Genomic DNA, 18,139 nt, shown 5'->3' on the forward strand with positions numbered 1-18,139 from the left:
TGCTAGAGGTCTAAATCTCACGATGCACTTGCTTGAAGCACTCCTCAAAATGGGAACATCGACATTTGTGCTGTAACAGAGACCTGGTTTAAAGCAGCAGAAAGCATCCCTGCGCTACCAGGCTATAACTCATTCCACACCTTTTGGCCCCAGAACATGGACCAAAGCTCCAAAGGCAGCGGTGTCTCCATATTCATTAAGGATATGCACACTTCGAGACTAGTAGCCCAGCATAATGCATCTGAGATACTTCGGGTACAACTAACATTGGGTAAGACAGCAATTCAGGTCGTAGCCTGCTATAGGTCCCCAACCATGCCCCAGGACTCTCACTTCATGTTCCTAAGCACCCTGGAAACTATCAGGGTCCAACGCAACACTCTTATACTAGGAGACTTCAACTACCCCTCCATCATCTGGGAAAAAAAACTCATGCACCAATACACTAGCCCAATGCTTCTATAATTCATAAATGCCAATGCCCTGGACCAGCTCATGCTTACCTCCACTAGAAGAAGCAACATTCTTGATCTGGTTATTACAAACATGGGCAACTGTTGCTCTATACCAATAGTCAATTCCTCCCTGGTTAGATCCAACCACAAACTAATCACCATGGAAATCCAAATCTCACTCACACCCCCCTGCAAAGGTAAACACAATGAAAATCTTCTCCAAAGCTGACTTTGGGCTCCTAAAAACAGAGGTGGAAAACTTCACAGCACCCATGTCAATGGAAAATAGATGCATGACTGCCAAATCCTACACCAATGCACTGAACGAACACATACACAAATGCATGGAACCAGCCATACCCAACAGTACCAAGACATGCTCCTCCAAAAAAGGAAGAAAATCTGGTGGTCCCCTGCCATTAATAAACTCTACAACAGAACGAAGAAACTGTTTCAGAAAAAGGTGAAGTCCCAAGACTGGAAAAGCTCCATTATTAGACTCAAAAAAGTTGAGATCCCTCATCAAAACCTCTAAGCCAGCTATGAAGGCAGAATTGTGGCAGACACTAAAACAACCACAAAGCCTTCTATAGTTATATCAAGAATCTCAATGGCAATGCTCAGGTTTGCTCTGAGTTACTGCACAATGGTAGCACCTATACTGAGCAAACAGATATTGCCAACATACTGGCTGACAGATTCAGTGCCAACGTTGCCCCTCTCCCCTCCCAAAGGACCAATCACAATACCGATGGAATGCCAGGCACCCTGCATTACTGCAGCACAAGTTAAAGCTGCATTGTCCAAAGCCAAGAATACAGCTTCTATGGGACCTGAAAATATCCCTGGATATGTTCTCCATGAACTACAAAATGAACTGGCACCACATCTGTGTGCCCTGTTCAATCACAGCCTCACCTCAGGCTTTACCCCTAGCAAATGACACACTGCTACAGTCATCCCTTTCCATAAAGGGGGAGTGACTACAGACCCTGGGAATTATCTCCCATTAGCCTGATGAGTCTGATATGTAAGGCTATGGAGCGCGTCATCATGGACCTCATTAGCAAGGATAGAGGGAATCTCCAAACTCTAGATCCCATGCAATTTGGTTTTGTGAAATGTAGATTATGCCTGCTCAACCTGGTTGACTTTTTTGAGTCAGTCACCAGAGCTGTGGATGAGGGCAAGGCAGTTCAGACAGCTTACCTTGATCTGGCCAAGGCCTTTGATACCATTCCCCACTGAGGAATTATTGATAAACTCACCAAACTAAGCATCAACCCCTATATCACTAGGTGGGTTGTAAATTGGCTCACAGATAGAACCCACAGTGTGAAAGTAGCAGACTCCAAGTAAGACTGCCAACCATTCACGAGTGGAGTCCCACAGGGATCTGTCCTGGGTCCTCTCCTGTTTGGCATCTACTTCTCAGAAGACAAAGCCAACATGGAGGGACACTGGCTGACCAAATTCACAGACAACTGCAAGTAGGGAGCCATTATTTACTCCCCAAGTGACGTAGACATCCTACAAAGGCCTCACTGAGACCAATGACTGATGTTGTAACCATGGTCTTAAGCATAATGCCAAAACATGCGTTCTCATCCACTTTGGGAAAAAGTCAGTTCTTACAAACTACCACATAGACAGGACACCACTGAAAACTGAAGGCATTATAAGATATCTGAGGACACAAGTTGATAGCAACCTCTCCTTCAACCACCACATTGCCACTGTGGTCAGAAAGTCCTTCTATGTGGCACATCTCATTACCAAAGGTTTTGCATCCAGGAAAAAAGAAGTCATCATCTCTTTCTCTACTCTTCCCTCATTAGGCCAGTCATTGAGTATACTGCCCCATTTGTCATGTACCTCACTAGACACATGCAACAGCTGGAAAATCCACAAACGTGTCTCACAAAGAGGATCCTAGGCCTTAAACACATGTCCTACATGGACAGACTAAAAAAAAAACTCCAGCTATTCTCTGTCTCATATCGTCTACTAAGAGGTGATCTCTGCTTGATTTATAAATCCACGTCTGACACAGCTCTGTTAGAAATGCTACATCTAAAGAAATCCCAATCCCTCCACACCACATGCTCCAGAGACCTCAACCTCATTACCACAATCAACAGAACATGCTTTAGGGGCAGATTCATAACCCAGAGACTGCCATGCTCTGGAACAGACTTCCCATACATGTCAAGCAGAGCACCTCACCTGCCCTCTTCAAGAGAAATCTTGTTGAATGGATGGGAAATAGAAAGTTCACCCCCAAGGATCACTCCAGTGGCTCTAATTGATAGAGGCACTGGGAACTAACATCGGGCGGCATGATGCCGGGGCACTTCTATCGGCTAGACTTGTAAAGGCTCCAGGGCCATTAGCCTAGTACATACCTATGAACCTATGACCCTATGAGAAAAATTGCATACTTAGCAAGTGCATTTATTTTGTTGACAGTATTTGAGAAGGAATTATTGTAGATAATATTTTCATTTCTACTGGCTTCTGTATTAAACTGAGTAAAAACATCAGTTCTGTATGTAAATAAAGAGGAAGTAGGCTTATGGTTAAGTAACCAGGTGGTATATGCTGCTTCGCTAAATTTGTACAAAGTGTTAACATGGATAAATAAAAAATATGAGAGATTATAAGTACAATTATATAAATATAAGTGTGATAAATCTGGGGCCATGGTAAAAAGAATAAAACAGTGTACAAATAAAGAAATAAAAGTTTACCAAAAACAATTTTGTGGAAAATAAATATTGATGGTATAGAAAAAGAAAGAAAAGCATGGAAAGCATAGTATGAGAAGTTAAAGATAAAGCATTACTATGTAAGTTATGGAAAATCTAACAAATTAAAAAAATAGAGCTGTAAAAATAAGAAGCAAATAGAGTAATCAGAAAGTAGAATGTCAAGATTTTTGTGGAGACTGGTACTAGGTAAATTACCAGTAAAATGAAATATGTTTCATATCAGGAAGAAGAAGAACCTACTCAACACGACATTTTGAAATGGATAAGAGTAAAAAGTTTTGGGAAAAACTATGTAAAGAAGATTTTTTCAAAGATACAAAAGAAGTGGATAAAATAAATGTTTATATGATTAAATATGGATATTACAAGAATACAAGTAAAGGACATGTTCAAAGAATGCATAACTTATTTTATGTCATATGGGTTTTATGGAGTGAAGCAATACATGAAATTATGTTTCATGGTAAATGGGTTTTTGCAACAATATTATGCAAAATCCACCCTGTGGTTATGGAAAAAGGAGTTGGGCTCTAATAGGGATGAACATTTAGTATGATCGTTAAGGAATATTTTGAACATGTGTAAATATATTTGTATATCTATGTATTTGTACATTTGTAAATATTTGTGGATTTGTAAAATTGCTGTAAAATGAGTCCTCCTGAGCTACCACCAACTCAATTAGATGGGGCCTTTTTTTAACATCTCATCCAAAGGATGGCACACTCAGAAGGACAACACACTTTTAGGCTGTCCTGCAGTTTCAGTAATCAATCTACCTGATGTGGGAATAAAACCCACAGCTGTCTGCACCAAAGGTGAGTGTGCTACCTATTGTACCACAGACACTTAAAGTGTCATTGTAGTCATTTACTATCATACAAAATAAGTTGGAGAATACTTTGAAATGTTTTGGGAGGCTCCATTTAGCAGGATATTGGAAAAGTAAAACAATCAGTAATATTACCATGGCATTCCCTCAATCAAAACATGAACATTTGGCTGGGAATAAATATGTTGTGGATCCAGTGGTCCTGCATGACATTTTTACAGTTCTGAATTGCACTGCCTTATCAGCATAAACGTAGCGAATTATTTTATTAATGTTGCTCATTATCTTGTCATTATATGGCCATTAGCATATACCACTCCTGAGCATACTGCCTAGCCTGTAGAGCATGTTTTTCTAAATCAGACGCACTCTGCATGTGGCTGTATATCATGCAAGCTCCCCTACTGTGATGTGAGAATGTTTTCTATATATGCCCCTCCGCATCTACATTTATCTAATTATAAACATGTCATGCTTGTGATTTCAACCAACGAGATTATCTCATACAACTCTGTAGAGAATACATTTACCAGAACTGATAGCAAATGTTTTTCATTGGTGTCTCTGCCTTGGGCAGCCTGGTTGATGCAATTTGTCAAGAAAGTCCCAATCACTTGTTTACACCACTGAGCTGGTTTCCTCATATCTTCATTTTTTTCTTTTAAACAGAGGGCTGGATTCAAAAAAGCCTACGTGATCCACTAAGACTGCGTGCATTTCACACCATGAAATGCACATGATTGCACACTGTTTTAGATTCAGTAAGTGGCTCTACACAGCATGTCAAGCAATGGAAACACAGTAAACATTGTGGCATGCAAATTACACCATAAGCTGCTGAACAGTATACTAATCAGCCAATCCAAGATGGAGGAGCTATTCAGCAAGTTATAAGACAACAGTGTAGACTCAATGCAGATTTTCCCTGTGAATTCCAAAACCTATTGGAATACAGCCACAGAAAACAGTCTGCACAGGAAGAATGATAGGGACTGCTGTTGCTTTAATCCATGTATATGTACAGCAGGCTGATGTCTATGGTGCTGCTGCTACTAATAGGCCAAGGCCAAGAATGAGAAGGGTTTTTAGACCCCATTTAACTTATCACAATCTGCATGAGGTAGAAATTATAGAGTACTACAAGGTGGATAGAGACATACTACAGGAACTCTGCAACCCCTGTCATCATCAACTCAGACCAAGGGCAAACTGAGTGGAACCAATACCAGTGGAGACAATGGCATATGAAGCACTTAGACTTTTTCACTACAGGAACCTTTCAGAGACCAAAAGGGAACATACTGGGGGTGTCACTGGCATCAGCATCAAAGATCCTGCATCAGTTCCTGAATGTTATGCTCCAACATGCCAGTGACTAAATATATTTTCTCCTTACACCTGGGGACAGGGCAACAAATATGCAGGAGTTCTACCATGTAGCACTCTACTCTGAAGTACTGGGTGCCATAGACTGTGCACATATAGAAATCAAAGCACCACCAAGGGAACAGGGAAGGGTGCACATGAATAGAAACAGCTTCCACTCCATTAACTGCCATGTCATGTTTAACACTAAGGGAATTATTGCAAATGTGTGTGCTGGCAACCCAGGCAGTTACCATGACTCACACATCTGGCACAACTCTCAACTGTATGAGATGTTTACTAGGGGTAATATCTTGCAGGATCATTTATTGAGGGATGCAGGTCATGCACTGGAACCATAGCTAACAACACCCATCAGAACTGCATCCACACGAACTGAAGAATGCTATTATGAGGTACACACTCAAGCAAGAAATAACATACAGTGTGCATTTGGGCCGCTGAAGTCATAATTCCAGTGCCTAGATACATCTGGGGAACCCCTGACATGCTTCACAACATCATCCTAATCATCCTAAAAAAACTTCAGCAGGATCAACAAGGGGAAGGGCCACACATCTTACCACCACTGCCAAAGTCACCACAGACACACACAGGTGAAGAGTCACATGGGGAAACAGCAGCTGCTGTGGGTGTAGGCAGATGTAGATGTGCTCAATATGCCCTCTCATTGGCTAAGAAGCAACACATACCACACTCGCTCACCACCTAAAGGACTAAAACCTTCATCCTATACATATACAGTAATATTGATGCCAGGCAACACTCACAATCTTTACCTACCCCTGTAATGGCTCTGTACTCCTAGCATAAGCCAGACTCAGCTCTGAACTAAAACTGTAACACCTGCTGGATTTACAAGGTAAGTGTTGATCCTGTAATATTAAAAAAATGTGTAATAATACAAATGAATAGCATGTCCTTGCATAATGTTACTTGGTAAAATAAGTAAGTAAAAGGTAGTTATTTTTTAGAGCGATAACTTCAATATGTGACAGCAGTGACCTGTGTGAATATGTGTCCTCTACCAAGTAATAGGCCTCAGCCATCAAAGAGTGTCACATTCATACCTCTCAGAAGTACTGATGATCACATAATGTTTTCAGTTTGGCCTCATACTTTTGTACTGACAAATCATTAAAGAGGGAAGTAAGAAATTAATGACACACATTTCAGTTTCAAACTTCATATCCCTCAGAAAAATAAAAAAGTGATGCAAAAACTGTTTGATTTTTATCAACTGTCTAACTTTGTAACAGCTAAGTATTTAAAAAGTCTCCCTATTGTTCAGACTTTGTCACACTTTTCTTTAAGACTTGGTCTAGCTTTGTTGGTCTAAGAGGCAAAGAAAGATGTAGACATTACAAAAATCTGTAAGAACCAGTACAATTTGCAAAGTAGCATCACAGAGATGTACTAAGCACTAAGTCAGATATGCACTCTGAGCATCCGACACAAAACTTATATATCCCTTTATCCAACAGATAGAAAACAAGGATATGGCACAGTTATCATCATTTGCACATGGTATTGATTGTGTGTGTGGGGAGGGGGAGCAAGAAGCCTAGGCTGACAAAAAGGTAAGTGAGTGTGTGTAAGTAAGAAAGAGAAACAGGCAGGCATTTGGATAAAGTATCAGATGGCCACTGAGACAAAATGAGCTTTAAGCTTCACAAATGAACCATGTAACTATTGTGCGTATGAGTGTCTGCAAGAACATAGCCAAGCTCTATGCTAGCTCTTTGTCTTCATATGTGGTGTGAGACATGCATGGTAGAGGTGGCGGTTCATACCTGTCGTATCCCACCATGAGAACTGGTTCTGCCAGGAGCTGCACTGGCACATCCAAGGCCATGGTCATATTCACTGCTGCTACCTGAACATGATTGATGTTTGCTGGACTGCTCACAAATATGCTCAGGACTATGACCCCATGGCCTGCCATGTCTGGGTGTGGACAACTCAACCACTGTTGGAGCAGTGGAAGTAGTTCTCTATAGGAGCATGACTGGGCATGGCCTCATCATATAGCATCAGATGATGTGGCTGACCTATGCTCACATGGATCCCATCTCTCTCCCAGCAGAAGTTCCATCACAGACACCACCCAATCCATTGAATCGGCAACACAGTAAAGGCAGTCATGCATCTCAGGCTGTGCCACATCTGCAACCCTAAGCAATCCTTGGAGGCCCTAATGAAACATGCCTGGACATCCACAATAGCCTTAAACATATGTAGTGTGACACAGAAAGAGACACTTAGATCTGGTGGATGATGGACAGCAGGCCTCCTCTGAGCACCCCAACAACTTTCCTGTGTGGCACCTCACGCACACTTTGGTTATGGCTGGAATCAACAGACACTGAAGCCGCAGTAGCCACACTACGCTGATTGAGTGTCTCACCAGCCACCTATCCAATATCTGAGAGCTCACTGGAATGGATTTAAGTAGGCCTACTGGCTCTGTCTGATGGAATTACAGAGGACGGCAGAATGTCAACCTCAGAGTCAGAGTCAACCTCTGTACTCCCACTGTGCCTCTGTTTGTCCAGCATCATCAGAACCTGCTGATACTCTGACATCAGATGGTAAGAGTCCTACACTTCCAACATCAGTATCACCTGGGATAATAAACAAGTGCATAAAGAAATTAATATCCACACTACTACAGTTCAATATATGCTAACAAACTAACATTGATGCTACTATCACATGTGGTACAGCAATACACCCACTCTCCTGACACCTGCATCACACATATGGATAAAATACAAATGTATGTGAACTGCTTATCAATACTGAAATAAAAGTGTTTTCCTTACCATATGCATATGACTCCATGCTTGCTAGGGAGGATGGTCTTGGAAAAAAATAAGCAAAATGTTAGGACACCATTGCCAAAATAAAAGTAACACAGGGTGAAAAACTATTGGTCCTTTATATAGCCATTAACAATGCATTTAACAGAAACTTTAATGACACGTCTACCCCAAGCCCAAGTGTAATGAACCAGAATGTGTCAGCCATATCAATCTATAACTAGTCCCCCCAAAAACATTTAACTCAAGTATTGCTGTCAATATTTTACAATACAAGAAATATTTAACAACTGACATAGGTAAGCATACCTGGAAGCTCCTCTTGAGACTTACTTGCACTCCCTGAAACAGCAGCATGAACATCAATAACATGTTATTATACACTTTCCACTGAGTACACTGGGTCTCTACCAGTGGACAGGAACTCTTCATTTAGTGTCAGTGGTAGGTCTGTAGCAGTCCACCTAGTAGCCATCTGTCCACTCTCTACTGCAGCTGCTCTCCTCCAGGCCAATGAAATCATGTTAGTGCCTCTATGGCACACATGATTGTATGTCCTGCTGTATCATCCAACAGCATTTACATCATTCACAGTCATCTGCCAAATTTAAATTTTTCCAGAAATATCCCCATGTCCTCTTTCAAGCAGAAAGGCACTGTATCACCTAAATGCTTGGACAAGTACACCATTCTCATGGTCTCTGAAGGGGGTTGGTTGCAGGTATTGGGAAGCTTGGGTCATACCTCTCAACTTCTTAGAGTAAGAAATCTGGACAAAGCCATAGAAAAAGTGGCACAAATAGTTACTATTTTGAAATATTGCTCTTACAAACTTAGAAAGTTGATAGAATAACAGGTTTTGCATTAGCATGAATTTTCTGAAGGGTATGAAGTCTAAAACTCAAATGTCTGTCATTATTTTCTAACTTCAGTCTTTAATGATTTGCCACTAATTTGCCAGTAAGCCACAATTTTATGAAAAATGGACCAAAAATATAAACCAAAAATTTGGACATTCTGCGAAAATCTGTACAGTTGAGAGGTATGCTTGGGTACCATAGTCCTAGGTGGCATAAAACAAAAAGAAAGATACTACACATAAATATCACATAACGGAAATCGGACACTTGCACGAATTTAACTTTCACCGAAAGTCAAATTCGCACTCACACATACCCGAAATTGCTGTTCATCGAAGTAGCAATTTCGGGTATGTGTTGTGAGTGGTGTGCCGGTCACACTGCGGTGCAAGTAAGGGAATATTCCTTTACTACACTGTAGTGCGACCTTGGACTGAGAATATTTAAGTAGGGGGGTGTGGAGGGCACAGCCCCCTGCAAAAACATTTAATTAGTGTTTTTTTTTCACAGTTTAACGGAAGCGCTTTTTCGATTAAAGCACTTTCGTTAAACTTTGATCAGTATATATGGATTCGGACACTTGCTTTTTTGAGCAAGTGTCCTAGATCCCACATAACATATAAATAAAAGTCTTGCTTAGATATAACACATACGTATTTTTTTCAATATTAGCCACTGGAGAAACAAAAAAATGTTCACAATATTTAAATATACAAAGGATTTATGTGCTTGTAACATATCATAATCACATACAAAGCAAGGTTTGATCCAGAACAAGGAGAGTAACAATTGCAAAGCAAACCTCTGCACAAACAATATTGCTTATGTCAACACAGACATGGAACTTGGCTCCCAAACCCAAAAACAACAGGCAAACAACATTCTGCTACCAAACAAAAGAATGAAACATCGGTGAATTGTTATAAGTGCTGTCAAAGAAACTGTCCCAAAAACATGTGTACACATTTACAACAGTGCATTCATTTTTATGCAATTGCCAGTCACTTCTACCTTTTGCCAGCACTCACATAGAGGTATCTATGGACCATCCTAAAAGGATAATACCCCTGTATTATTGGCAATATACCACATTTATATTTCACTGAAATAACAATAGAAGAGTCTAAAGAGAAAAAGTTCTAACATTAAACACTTGTGATGAAATTTTATAAGGCTGTGCATCTGAGTAAGTAAGATCCATTGACAAAAAATGCCTGTGACATCAGTAAACTTCTAAGAAATGCATACAGATAAAAGTAGCATTTGCTAGTGCACACACATACACACACACATGGGTATGTGTGTGTGTGTGTGTGTGTGTGTGTGTGTGTGTGTGTGTGTGTGTGTGTGTGTATGTGTGGGTAATGTGTGTGTGTGTGTGTGTGTGTAAATACATATATATATATATATATATATATATATATATATATATATATATATATATATTCCTAGTGATGTCAGCAAATCCAGCATATAAATGAAAAATGCAATCATACGTTATCAAGATTAGTAGTCTTCTGTACAGATAAATTCAATAGCAATCTTCTCCAGTGTTAGTCACATAAACAAGTCTCCTCACCTTTAGGTTCTCTAGCTACATGGTTCCCTTTTTATAATATAGATTCAGGCCTGTGAGCATGATGAATATGCAAATGAGGTGTGAACTCATTAGAATTGCTTAATCCCAAATTCTTGTCTCAGTGTTGTAGAAGTAAACACAGTGCAGGCACTCCTTCAGTGTTTGTTGCTAATGGATAGCATATGTGAATGATTACTGGTAGGGAGAAGGAAACATAACAATTCAGACTCTGTTACCTCCAGTGGGTGTGTTAGCCAAGTTAGACTTACAAAGTAGAGAAGTAACTGTATCGAGTTATTAAATGTAAGCACCACACATTTTACCATTTATTTTCAGTTACATACAACCTCCCATTCATTTGTCGAAAACTGTATATTATTGCCATTTAATATTCTCACATATTTTAAGGACAGTGATACAAAATGCCTTTCAGACTGCATGTTTCAGATTACTGCTCAGATAACAGAACACCATGCAGAGATAAGACAGAGCTGTTTTCTGCAAACAGTAATCATGTATGATCATTCATTGCATTACTTCTGAAATGAACACGTGCAACTAATTCAGAAGTGTAGAAGTACCATATGTCTTGTTAATAATGTGGATAATGTTGTACTTGCTTGTAGGCACAACAATTTTCATTTTCTACTGCAAAACAGTTTCTGTGGTAAAGAGGTATAAAATAACATGACTGTGTTTTGAAGATTTGTTGATGTGAGAGCAAGTCCAGACTAGAGTAAAAATCTTTATGTATACTGAGATATATTTTGCAGTGTTGTTTATTTTATAGATTTAATTTCTTTTCTTACTTTTTTGTTATTGCCAGTATTTGCATGGTATGTAGCTTAGTGCAAACACTGGAAATGGATAAACAATAAGTGTCATGTAATGTACCTCTTTGATAACCAATGCATCAACTACAAATGTGAATTGTCTGTGTGTGCAGCAGCTTGGCTTTGCTTGTTTCATTTGCTTGCCACCATGCAAACTTGGAATAATGGCCCACACAGTATGCAGACAAGATGCAGACATTCTTGATTTCAAGAAGGATACATTGTTGTAAGATACAAGCAGTTAAAATGGTTTAGTCCCATTAGTCTTATACAAAGGTTAGGCATATTTTTATCAGCCAGAGGAGTTGTGGGTAGGAATTAATAAACATCTGAAAGTCTTTATCTGGGAGGGGAAGATGACAAGAGTCAAGTGGGATAAGCTGATTTTTCCAGCAGAACAGGGTGGATTGAGATTACTGATTTGAAGGAGTATTTTAGAGCTACACAATTAAGGCTCCTATACATAGCACAAGAAGAAAGCTACAATTAAAAGTGGAAAGGAACAATTATGAAATTAGGGAAGCTCAAGAAACAAGGAGAGTCTGGGATTTTTGATGTAGGCCTTTAAGGATAATAACAATATCTATAAAGTAGCTGAAAGTATCCTGAGAACTAAGCCACGATGGGAGTGGATAAAGGAGAGTCTGCTGAAAGGGATGACTGCAATTAAGGTTATAGAGAATATGCAAGAGGGGGCTAGAATTTCTTGGAGAACACTGGTGAAGGAACCAAGGTATTGGGAACAAATTACTATAAAAAGAATGATGATATAATGTGAAGATGCCAAGAATTTATTTGGACTCCAGGTTATAGATTGCCTTCCCTATCAAGGTTTGATATCAGAGTATAGGCAAAGAGAAAGAAATAGGGGAGTCCTAACTGAAAGACCAGCACTGGTAGAGTTTTTACTAGAATCTAGAACAGAAGCTACCATTAAAAAGGAATAATTAGTAGAGCATATAAAATGTTGCATACGTATAAGAATCAATCAGAGGAGGGCAGAAAGGATTGGGAAGAGAGATTGGATAAGCAATTCACAAATAAACAATATGTATGCCTCCAAAATATGCAACGAAATCAAGAATATTTAAGATTTTTGCTTGGAAATGTTTACATGGATGTTTTTATACTGCAAGTAGACTCCAAAGAGACTCCAGAAAAAAATTCCTCAGGTAGACAGCAAATGTTGGAGGTGTGATGGGGAAGAAAGGGGTAATTGGGAACATATTTTCTGGGAGTGCACTGAGTTGGCAGACATTAAGGATTACCTGTGGGATGCTCTGTCAGAGATGCTGGGTGGACAGATTGGTGCTATGAAGAAGATCATTTTTCTGAGCTATGATACAGAATCTGAATTGTCTAGATATGGTAAGGTCTTGCTGTGTCTAATTATGATGGCTGTCAAAAAGCAATTACTAGAAAATGGATATCAAAATCTAAACCAACTTTACTAAATGTAGTGAATATAGTAGCAGGGATAAAAAAAAATGGAAATGAGATCTTTGGAAAGGGTAGGAGCAAACTATATAGGAAAATGTTGAAACAATATAAATAAGGGATGAATGAGGTTTAAAAGAAGGCAGGACTTAAATAAGCTATGTAATGTTTGATAGAAAATGATTGATTGGATTATAAGGGATGCATGGTTTGTGATGTAAAATGCTTGCAGCTAGGATTGTGTCTGTGTAATTTGTTTTCATTTATATTAATGTATGATTGCCTGTGTCATAAGTGATGGCCTAACAAAGATGCTACTTGTTTAAAAAAAAAGGGCAGGAACTGAATAATTTATGTAATGTTGCTAAGGTTATATGATATATAGCAATATATGTGAAGTATAATGTTTGCAAACATGAACTTGTTAATGCAGTTTGATTACTTTTATATAAATATAAATGTGTCACAAGTGATAATTCAATAAAGGTGTTTAAAAAATAAGAATACGTTGTTGCATCTTTTGCTTTACATGGTGCAATGCTGCTAAGCGATGTTGCAAGGTGGTTAGCAATCTTCACCAACACCTGCAAGTCTAGAGCACCTGCAGATAGGTAGCAGACAGTAGACAGTTTCAAACCAGATACATTCTGTCAACTATATCGGGCACCATGCAACCACACTAAGTGGTGTTGAGCATTGTTTAACACTCAGAAGTTAAGAATGAATATGAAAATATCCAACTGTTTATTAACTATTCCCTTGGCAGCAGGTGTAAGTATAGGGCTTCAGTAATGATGATCCTACATTTTATTGCATCAAATTCCAATTATTTTTACTGTTATTCCATTTTACTTTATATCAAAATTCACTTAAAAACATATTACACACTCCCAATTTATTAATGGTTGTATACTTAATTGCAATCAACTCATATGAATTATTTGTGTGAGTGAGGATATACTATTTAATATGTTTCTGTAATCAAAATCATGTTCTCTAGCCTTGAATGATCTTCAGACTTCACTACTATTCATACGCATAGGGATGTACAAACCAGGACCTTGTCAGGTCACAGACATACATCGTTAAAACCTCAGTGTATCATGTGTATTGATATGTAAATAAAGAGTAAGTTTGTGAAGCACTTCTTCTATGGCAAGAATGGAAAATGTGGAAGAAAAGGTTTTGCCCCTTATACATAGGCTTGAATCCCACATTGTACAAAATCATTTTATCAGTGTGTAAAGTCACATAAAAATGTGTTAGGTCATAAAATGTATGCCCCCAGTATAGGTTTGCAAAGTTAAATTACCTATCAGTTACAGCACCAGACAACCCTAAAATTAATGCCAAGTGTCAAATTAACTTTCCAGTTTCAAACATTGCTTTCCTCTCTGTTTGGCATTGTTGCTCTCCCCTTAATATAATGAAAATGTGATTGTCACTATTGTTCGGGTTTGTGCACTACCAGTAAATGTGATAACATGTATTGGCAGGAAATCACTCATTACTATTGCTGTTTTTCTCTGATTAGACATATCTCATGGTAGAAGAGAAGGTGCCCAATTTAGGGAACAGAGGTGGAGTGTTGAGGAGTCCAGGATCTTTACTGCACTCCATGCAAAGAACCACAGCCAAATGCTCCTGCAGGAGGACTACACTGTCTCTCAGAACAAGCCTGAGGAATGGAATAGTCTGAAGCATGGAATAGTCTGGCCAAGGCCGTCTCCAGTGTCACTGGCATTCCACATATTAAAGAACAGTGCAGAATTACATGCACATACATCTTCACCTTTGAGAGATAGAAGTGCTTCCAGGGTGTGCAGTTTCTGGTTTAAACTCTTAGTGTTTAGCAGCATAACCCTTATTTTACAAAAAGAACATAAAAAAAAAAACCCAAAAAACAAAAGAAGTTCCAGAGAATTAAGTGCCTTACAAGAAACAGCAACAATGTCCAAAACGTGACAAGAAAGGCACAAACATGGCTGAAATGGAGTCATTTATTTCAAGGTAAGCGCTTTCACATCTAAATAAGGCTTCCTCAGATTTTACAAAAACTGCATCTCAACTAGTTAGGGAACACATTTATGCCATCAATAAGGAAACTTAGCTAGGCATGTACGTGAAAAGGAGTCGATACACAATTTTTAGTTTATAGTTTTAGAATTAGCTTTTAGAAATCCCTGTTTAGGTAATATTAAAAATATCACAGAAAAATTAGAGATTAAGTAGATTATTAGAACTCAGGCTGATAAATATTTTGGCCTGAATGATACAGTCCTTCCAAAACCATTTTTACAGGATAGACCATTAAATAAATAAGTTATTAGGAGCTATGTATAGGAACCTTTTCTATTTTATGAAATTTGAATTTCAAATAGGTGCTTTCTGATAAGTTTTATAGGTTTTACATATATATATATATATATATATATATATATATATATATATATATATATATAAACTTTTTTGTCATATTTTGATGGTCATAATGTATTGTATAAGCTTTACAGAGGCATGCTTTCTTTCAGTGTTTTTATTGCTTAATTGATCTGTTCTTATTGGATGTTTTGAGCTGAAGGTCTTGCTTTTAAATGGAAGTTAAGGTGCAATTTTTTGTAAAGTTCTAGGAAGTGTCATTTGGACATGAAAGTGCTTACTTTGAAATAAACGGTTCCAGTTCAGTCATGTTTGTATCTTCCTTGTTGCTTTTTAGACATAACCCTTATTTTGTTATGATTGGCAAATTTCACATTGGTAAGTTTGTTTATGAGACCTTGCCTAAAAAAATCACTTTGGGGGAGGCAAGAGCCTTTACCAGCAGCCAAAAACCCAGTGGTGCCAGATGCAAACCATCTTTGGCACAACAGTCAGGTTTGTCAACCATGACCTCCCAGGCTGACAAAAACTGGATCTCCTTTGAATGACACCAAAAACTAAGCCAATTATTAAAATCAATCATTTTATGTTTATACAGTGGCATCATTCTAGGTGAGGGTAGTATGCTGCACAAGGCTGGGGACATACCTGCCTGGGACACATACAATTATGTATCTCTTCATATAGCCCAGGGAAGTACATCTCAGGTCGTTCACTCCAACATGAACTATGATGGAATCATAAAGGTACGTGTTGCTGAGAGACCTGAGTGCATGCATGATCTGATGAATCTTGGCCCTGGATGGGCAGCTGATCATGACCTTCTCCTTGTCTAACCTGTTCAGTGCGACATCTGTGTGTCTCACTATGGAGTCTCCAGTGACAAGGAAATGTGTGTTATGAGTGTTACACCTTATGGTCTTGGTATGTGAGAAACTGGTGATGTTATGTGTCATGGGTGCTGTGGAAACTGTGTTAGTTGTTGCAGTCATATGTTTTGGAGGTCTCTGGTGTCTTGGTAATTTTTTTGAGAGAACCTCCAAGTATGTTGATTTATGTGCTTGATGTGTACTATGTGTATGAGTAGTGGTACTATGTGCATGAGAAGTAGTGGGTGGGTTGACAACTTCTTCAGTGTTACTGTTTCAAGTGCAAGAGAGCAGGGATTCAAGATTGTTGGTGTAGATACATCTCTCGCACTCTGTACTACAGTGAGTTATTAGTAGTGGAAAATGTGCGCAGAACAAACAGCCACTGCAAACAGTCCTAGATGCAGCAAACCTGCATCTGGACTATACTACAGAAACTAGCTACACTCATTTAGACACTAAAAAATATATATTTTTTTCAAATAAGATTTTTATTGTTTTATGCAAAAATCAAAATAAAAAATAATTTAGTTTTACCACAAGTGGCATAAATTCCTCTCGTGTTAACTGAAATCTGTATAATTTGACAAAGCATATGTGCAATATATGCACATTGCAGCGATTACGCTGAGCAATGTTTACTTATAGTTTGCAGTTCTTAAGAAGCATACTTAAATGTAAAATACAGAGAAATATAAAATAATTAATTATTTTGATAATGCAATGTATGTCATATATCTTCTTCTTCCGGCTGCTCCCATTAGGGGTTGCCACAGCAGATCATCTGTTTCCATTTCTTCCTGTCCTCTGCATCTTGCTCTGTCACACCAATCACCTGCATGTCTTCTCTCACCACATCCATAAACCTTATCTTAGGCCTTCTATTTTCCTGTTACCTGGCAGCTTCATCCTTAGCATCTTTTTCCCAATATACCCTGCATTCCTCCTCAGCACATGTCCAAACCAACGTAATCTTGCCTCTCTGGCATTGTCTCCAAACCTTCCAACCTGGGCTGACCCTCTAATATACTTATTCTTAATCCTGTACACCTTAGTCACACCCAGTGCAAATCTTAACATCTTTAACTCTGCCACGTCCAGTTCTGACTCTTGCCTTTTTGTCAATGCCACTGTCTCCAACCCATATAACATAGCTGGTCTCACTACCTTCTTGTAGACCTTCCCTTTCACTCTTACTGGTACTCGTCTGTCACAAATTGCTCCTGACACTTTTATCCACCAACTCCATCTTGCCTGTACTCTATTCTTCACCTCTCTTCCAAACTCACCATTACTCTGAACTGTTGATCCCAAGTATTTAAACTCATCCACCTTCACCACCTCTACTCCCTACATCCTCACCATTCCTCTATCCTCCCTCTCATTCACACACATATATTCTGTCTTAGTCCTGTTGACCTTCATTCCTCTTCTCTCTAGAGCATATCTCCACCTCTCCAGGGTCTCCTCCACCTGTTCCCTGCTCTCACTAAAGATCACAATGTCATCTGCAAACATCATAGTCCATGGGGACTCCTGTCTGATCTCTTCTGTCAACTTGTCCATCACCATTGCAAATAAGAAAGGGCTCAGAGCTGATCCTTGATGTAATCCCACCTCCACCTCAAATGCATCCATCACTTCCACTGCAGACCTCACCGCTGTCACACTACCCTTGTACGTATCCTGTACCACTCTTACATACTTCTCTGACAATCCTGACTTCCTCATACAATACCAACTATCCTCTCTAGGCACCCTGGCATATGCTTTCTTTAAGTCCACAAAGACACAATGCAACTCCTTCTGACCTTCTCTGCATTTCTCCAACACTCTCAGAGCAAATATTGAGTCTGTAGTAATCTTTCCCGGCATGAAACTATACTGCTGATCACTAATCATCAACTCCCTTCTTT

Source organism: Protopterus annectens, chromosome 10.part0 (assembly GCF_019279795.1).
Source record: "Protopterus annectens isolate FY-2018-M chromosome 10.part0, PAN1.0, whole genome shotgun sequence".
Taxonomy (NCBI): domain Eukaryota; kingdom Metazoa; phylum Chordata; order Ceratodontiformes; family Protopteridae; genus Protopterus; species Protopterus annectens.